Raw genomic sequence first — 6,842 nt, 5'->3', positions numbered from 1 at the left:
GCATCTTAGCCTTTGAAAAGCAAATAAGGCGACTCTAGGATGTAGACTCTTGCAAAAGTGAAGAGGCAGGACGTCAGTGCTGCTGATGTAATTGCTCATTTGGGGAGATTTTTCACAAAGAGTTTCCTCTGGGGTCCTGGGACCCCAGAGCCACTAAAGGACTTCCGTTTTGGCCACAAACAGGGAGTGCAGGCTCCACTGATCGAATGCTCTTTTTGGATCTGTCTGGGTTTTTCTCGTTTCGGTCTATTTTTGGTAACTGGCTACAAGATCATATAAACAGCTATGAAAGCCCAAGAACGAAGCATGCAGTTGCATTCATTTCGGAGAACATTTACTGCGTGCCTATGGTGTGGAGGGCTTTGTTCTGGATCCTGAATGTAAACTGTGGGCTTGGCTCTCCGTGCACAGAGCTTGAGCTCCCTTTGAGATGGGGTGTGCTGGCACGTACACACAGATGCCGGCGCCCGGCCACCTAAGTGAAAGCACTGCTGGCCTGTGATTCACCAATCTACACACTGAGTTAAAAAGCCCCGACTGGAGGATGCAAGTTACAATTTAGGGATGCCCTTGCTGCAAACGTACTCAAACTTGATCTTCCAGACATGACCACATGAAATGTACATGAGGGTGGGGCTCTGCCTGTCCAGTGGCTCCCGGCTACAGGGAGATGTGCGTTAGAACAAGCTAAGCAGGGGCAGAGGGCTCGTCCAGGAGCTCTGGTTGAGAGGGAGTTATTACCTATTTTGGTCTTTTGGTTTCTTCTAGATATTTCAATCATCATAGCAGATAGAAGTGAACTGGGGAAATCTGAGATTCTTCTGATTTAACGTTGGTTTCTGATTCCAGCATTCTTCTTTCAGAACTTTGAGTGGGTCATAGAGTTCTTAAGCTTCAGTTTGTCTGGAGGGAAAGCACAGATTTCCTTCTTACGTAGACTCATCAGTGTCAAAAAACAGGGCAATCACGGGTCCACCACAACCTAGTCCAACATACGGACACTTGACTAAAGACCAGCTCATACACAGGAACTGGCAGTGGAGGTGGGGTAGCAGGGATAGAGACGCAGATTCCAGCCCTTCTGCCTTCATGGAGGCAACAGCCCTTGTTTCTCAATCCCAAGCACCAAAAACTTATCGATCTCGAGCAGCATCTTACAGGCTGTGTGGAGGGCTTCATTAGGCTGTGTGACCAACTGTCCTGGTTTGTCCAGAGCTGTCCTGGTTTCAGTCCTAAAAGTTCATGCACCCCAGGAACGCCCCCAGCCCTGGGAGAACCAGGATGGTCACCCCACCCTTAGCTGTAAGAGAAATACTGAACACAGAATGGTTCTGTAGCCAAAAAATTGTAGAAACTGCTCCTACGGCTTCCACCTTTTAGAGATATAAAAGATAATAATATACTGAGGCACTTAAGCTCTTCAGCAAAGACACCTGTTAACACTTATTATTTCCCAAACTTATTTGGCCATAGAACCCTTGACAACACCTCTTTAACATTGTTGATTATAACTTGAAAAATACCCTTATGGTTTCAAGGATATTGTGATTTATAAGAAGAAATATATTTCTCATACATATTTCGTCTTTGTCCATGGTTCCTGGTTCACAGCTCCCCAAACGCTTGGAATTTCTTAAGCAGTAAGAGAAATGCGGGCATCTTTTGTCATAATATTTTGTCTCTTGTCCTCAGTTTGTGAAATCACTTCAGAACCATAAGGGGAAAAGGGGTGTCTTGTTACTCATAATAAGCCCCTTTCCAGCACAGCTGGGTTTATGTTAATGAGGTAAATTTTGGAGAGCACCTAAGGATGGGGGCTGGTTGTCAGGAAACCAACCATGAATAGAAGGTTGGAACTTTCTGTCCCGTCCTGATTTCTGGGGAGGGAAGAAGGGCTAGATGTTGAATCCACCACCAATGGTCAACGATTTAATCACTTGTGCCTGTAATGAAGGCTCCATAAAAATCCCGAAAGATGGGGTTCAGAGAGCCTCTGGGTTGGTGAACACTTGGAGATTTGGGGAGAGTGGCCTCTTGAGAGGGCATGGAAGCTCTGCGTGCCTTCCCCATATTTTGCCCTGTGCATCTCTTCCATCTGGCTCTTCCTGAATTGTGTCCTTTTATAATAAACCAGCGATCTAGTAAGTAAAACGTTTCTCTGGGTTCTGTGAGCCGCTCTAGCAAACTAATTGAACTCGAGGAGGGGGTCGTTGGAACCTCTGATCTCTAACCAGTCAGTCAGAAGCCCAGGTGACGATCTGGACTTGTTTTTGGTGCCCGAAGTGGGGCGGTCTTGTGGGACTGAGCCCTTAAGCTGTGGGCTCTGACACTGTCTCCTGGTGGATAGTGTCAGAACTGAGTTGAGTTGGAGGACTCCCAGCTGGTGTTGGAAAATTGCTTGGTGGGGTGAGGAAACACTGCCCCGCTCCCAACTCGCACATTGAAATTGGAATTTTTAGTTGCCCTTTTTAATCTTGTGCAGTAATAAATGCATCGAGTGATGTTTTCTAGTAAGCAAATTTCTGCTTTCTGGAAGCATCTACTGACCTTCCCTAATTCACTAGAAGAGTGGAAGAGAAATGTGTTTCTGATTTCCATTTCTGGCTAAGAAGGTATTTTTTCCATAGTAACAAGGTGTTACGAGAGATGGCTAGAGGTCTCTAGAATCATTTCTTCTGTGCTCTGACCTAGGAAATTTCCCATTGCAAACCTATTGGTAGTGCCTGGGGTCTGACATGTGATTGGCACACAGAAATATTTTTACTGAACGGAACTAACCTTCACTTATACTCTTGCTTCCATGGGGGAGATGGATTTTGAATTATAAACATATATAACAACAATTTGTTTAAAAATTAGAGACAACCTGTAATTATATTTGAAGTTTGCCTGTGGTAAAAAAGATTTTAAGAGTCTAAATTTTATAGTTTAAAACATGTCTTTATATTCCCCACCGAAATCGTTCTGTTTGAGATGACATTTTAATCTTCTGAGAAGTGTATGAACAATCTCTTAGAATTTCAGCATGTCGGAATACGGTATGTTCTCAAAAAATGGCAGCCGGTGTCATCTTATTAGTTGGACCAGGTACCTCAGGGATCATCTACTTCTATGGATAAATTGAGGCCCAAAACTTGAAGTTGCTTATCCCTGTAAATGTCAGAATGGGGGCTAGAATCTTAATGTGATAAATTCTCATCATACCTCATCTCGATATTCTTCAGATTATTACTTCCTGTGAGAAAAATATAAGGTGAGGATTTAATTCCAAGTCCATATGAGTGAGTACAAGCTCTTTCCCCTCCCCCTTTGAATATCTAGCAAGTGGCATTATATTTTCTACAACCAATGCTGCATGATCAAATCAGACTTCCTCAGGTTTTAGTTTTTCGGGAGCCACAGCATTTGCGGCTCCTGAGAACTCTGTGACAGAGATTACGTGACGGACGTTTATTAGGGAGTGTATTTGATGTGGACACCTGTCAAAAAGAGAGAAAGTTTGCAGGATTACGTGAGGGAAGCTGTGATGCAACGCAACTCACTAGGAGCTCTGAAGCTGAGGTGGCCCTCAGAGTTGACTCCTCCTGGGGCAAGGCTCTTGACCTTTACAAGCCCTGTGAATTAGTCACTGGATGTGGGCAGTTGCACGAAGGGGATGCAACTTCAAGTGAAGCAACTCCTTTTCACCACGGCAGTTGTCATGGGGGTGACACACAGAGTCTGGAGCCTGCAGTACTGCCAGCCCCTGGGGGAGTGAGCTTTCATTCCCGAGGGGGATCTGTGCTGAGCACTGCAGGGCCCCCCACGGGCCTCATCCCGTCTTGCCTCCCAGGCAGCGGATGATTAGATTAAAATGTTCCGCGCTAACTTCTGCGATGCATCAAAGAACATGGACTGAACCCAGTACAGGAGTGGCTACAGAGCCGACTCCTTTTCGAAACAGATCTGAACAGATAATAATAATCCTTTTAATGTCAGCCTTCTGGATGCTAATTCTGTTTACTTTGATAGAGTAGAGATGGTGGTAAAGAGGCCTGACTTTAAAAAGAAGAAGAGGGGCTTCCCTGGTGGCGCAGTGGTTGAGAATCTGCCTGCCAATGCAGGGGACACGGGTTCGAGCCCTGGTCTGGGAAGATCCCACGTGCCGCGGAGCAACTAGGCCCGTGAGCCACAACTACTGAGCCTGCGCGTCTGGAGCCTGTGCCCCGCAACAAGAGAGGCCACGATAGTGAGAGGCCCGCGCACCGCGATGAAGAGTGGCCCCCGCTTGCCGCAACTGGAGAAAGCCCTCGCACAGAGACGAAGACCCAACACAGCCATAAATAAATAAATAAAGTGTTTAAAAAAAAAAAAAGAAAAAAAAAAGAAAAAGGAGGAGGAGGGGGAGAAGGGGAAGAGGAGGAAGAGAAGAAGAAGAAAAAAGTTATGGTGCCAGAGTATGGGCATTTTTTTTTAACTGTTTCGTTACTTTGTATATTTCCGTGCAATCATCTATTGTGCACCATTTTTTAAAAAGTATTGCATAATGTAAGTGTAATTCCTGCCCCCGCCTTGGAGAGTGTCTTTGTTTAGGGAAACCTCAGGGCAAGCAAAGAATAGTGGTTAGTGACAGCCTGCCCGCTAGAGCCACACTGCCTCGTTCAGTTTCTCCAATTCCACCGCACACGGGCTGTGTGACCACGGGCCTCATGTTCCCAGGATCCTGCCTTAGAAGGTGGCTGGAGAGTTTCACTCCAGGGCACTGCTCAAAATACACAACCTCACCATATGATGCAGCAGTTCCACGCCTGGGTATATACCCAAAAAACCCGAAAACACTAATTCAAAAAGATACATGCACCCCAATGTTCATAGCAACATTATTTACAATTGCCAAGATATGGAAGCAACCTTAGCGTCCATCAACAGACGAATGGATAAAGAAGTGAGATATATATATATATACACACAGACACACATATACACACAATGGAATAGTACTCAGCCATAAAAAAGAACGAAATGTTGCCATTTGCAGCAACATGGATGGACTTAGAAGACATTATGTTAAGTCAGACAGAGAAAGACAAATACTGTATGATATCGCTTACATGTGGAATCTAAAAAAACCCAACAAACTAGTGAATATAACAAAAAAGAAGCAGACTTACAGATAAAGATAACAAACTAGTGGTTACCAGTGGGTAGAGGGGAGGGGGGAGGGGCAATACAGGAGTTGGGGAGTGGGAGATACAAACTACTGGGTGTGAGGTAGGCTCAAGGATGTACTGTACAACACGGGGAACGCAGCCAAAATTTTATAATAACAGGAAGTGGAGTATAACCTTTAAAAACTGTGGATCACTATACTGTGCACCTGTAATTTACATATTATACATCAACTGTTCTTCATAAAAAAATAAACTGTAGGTTCCAAACAAAGAAACAAAAAACACACAACCTCTAGTTGCTGTTTTTCCCCCCAAATGCACACCTTTCCTGTTGACCTCCATCCTAAACCTTTCAAGTGTGCATCTGGAACATCCTGTTTTTTCTGTTGTAAAGACTTTCTTTATATCATCAACTCGTTGTAGTCTAATCCGTTGTCCTCCCAGAGGGACGCTGTTCTTCTTGAATTACTGGAGGCTGCTCTTTCTTCTGCAGTCCCTAATCTGGGAGAGGGCGCCAGCATTGCCCTCAACCCCTTTCCGGTGCCTGGATAGTACCTGCCCTCTGGTAGAAAGCCTCTTTGTTTTGGGTCCTGCCATCCACCTAATCCACCCTACATCCTTGTGGGTCACTGTCATCTACTGGCCTTCTGATCTCTCCCACATTAAGGAAAACCTTGGTCGTTGGTTCACGGTCTCCTCTAGGTCACCATCTGCAACATACAGAGTCAAATTGATGTCCATGTCGATAACCCCAGACGTGGTGACCTCTAAGGCTTCTTGATCTCAGAACCAATGCATTTTCCTCCACTGCATTTTAGCATCTCTCTTTCACTAGCACACTCTGTACCTTTTTACTGCCAAACAGTGTCACCTCTGAAAACTGCAACAGCAATAACTTAATGTTTTGGCTTGAGTCTCACAAGAAGCAAACACTGAAAAGAGATTCCAGTCCAAGTAGTTTACTGGACCTAATCCCAGTAGGGGAGTGGGGTGACAAGGAAGAGAAGGAAACAGAACATCCCTTAGAGCTATCCCATCTGGAGGAAGGGAAAAGGAGCTGGGCAGTTATCCACCAATTCCCATGAGTCCTTGGCTAAAGGCTGCTTCTAGTGGACATTAATTGCTTGGTGTTTCTGGCCTGAGAAGGCGCTGAGCTGAAAGCAAGTAACAGTCTGGCTAGAGAAGGGGGCATAGAAATAAGGATTGGGTGACACAGACAGCATCCATTTCACCTATCAATTCATCTCTCTTAATGTTGCATTTCCCCTAAACATGCCTCTCCTCTTTATTGAGGTCCCTAATCCCTTGACTTGTTCGTTTTCAGCTAAACGATCAGCCTCCTGGTACCACAATTCCTTCCATATGGAGCCTGGGTCCCAAGAACAATTTGAGCTTCTTTCTCTCAAGCTTCTCAAATTCACTGTCTCCTGGCTGTTGTTTTTTTTATTTTGTCTTCTTTTTCTTTTTCAACCACAATTTAGTATTTCCCAACTAAGCTCAGACTATAATAGCTAGAAAGAATTGCTCACCCAGGCACACTGGTGCCACCGCAAATTAATGGAAATCTGTCTTCCCAGTCTATTATATTTTTTAACTTGTTCTAGATCAGCCCTCTCTTGAATAACTCTCAGTGGCACGGCTAAACTTTCCCTCTTTCGTCAGGCATCTTCTCAGCTTTTGTCCCTCTCATTC

General features: G+C 44.8%; 1 long non-coding RNA gene across 1 annotated transcript in view; it reads right to left on the bottom strand.

Moving 5' to 3' along the window:
- Window positions 1-6,842, bottom strand: part of LOC309656906 — an 88,467-nt gene that overhangs the window by 50,354 nt on the left and 31,271 nt on the right. The gene's annotated exons all lie outside the window — the stretch shown is intronic.

This window comes from Balaenoptera physalus (assembly GCF_965194825.1).
Source record: "Balaenoptera physalus genome assembly, chromosome: 3".
Taxonomy (NCBI): Eukaryota; Metazoa; Chordata; class Mammalia; order Artiodactyla; family Balaenopteridae; genus Balaenoptera; species Balaenoptera physalus.
Note: the sequence above shows the minus strand (reverse complement) of the source record. Positions and strands in the feature narration are given on the sequence as shown.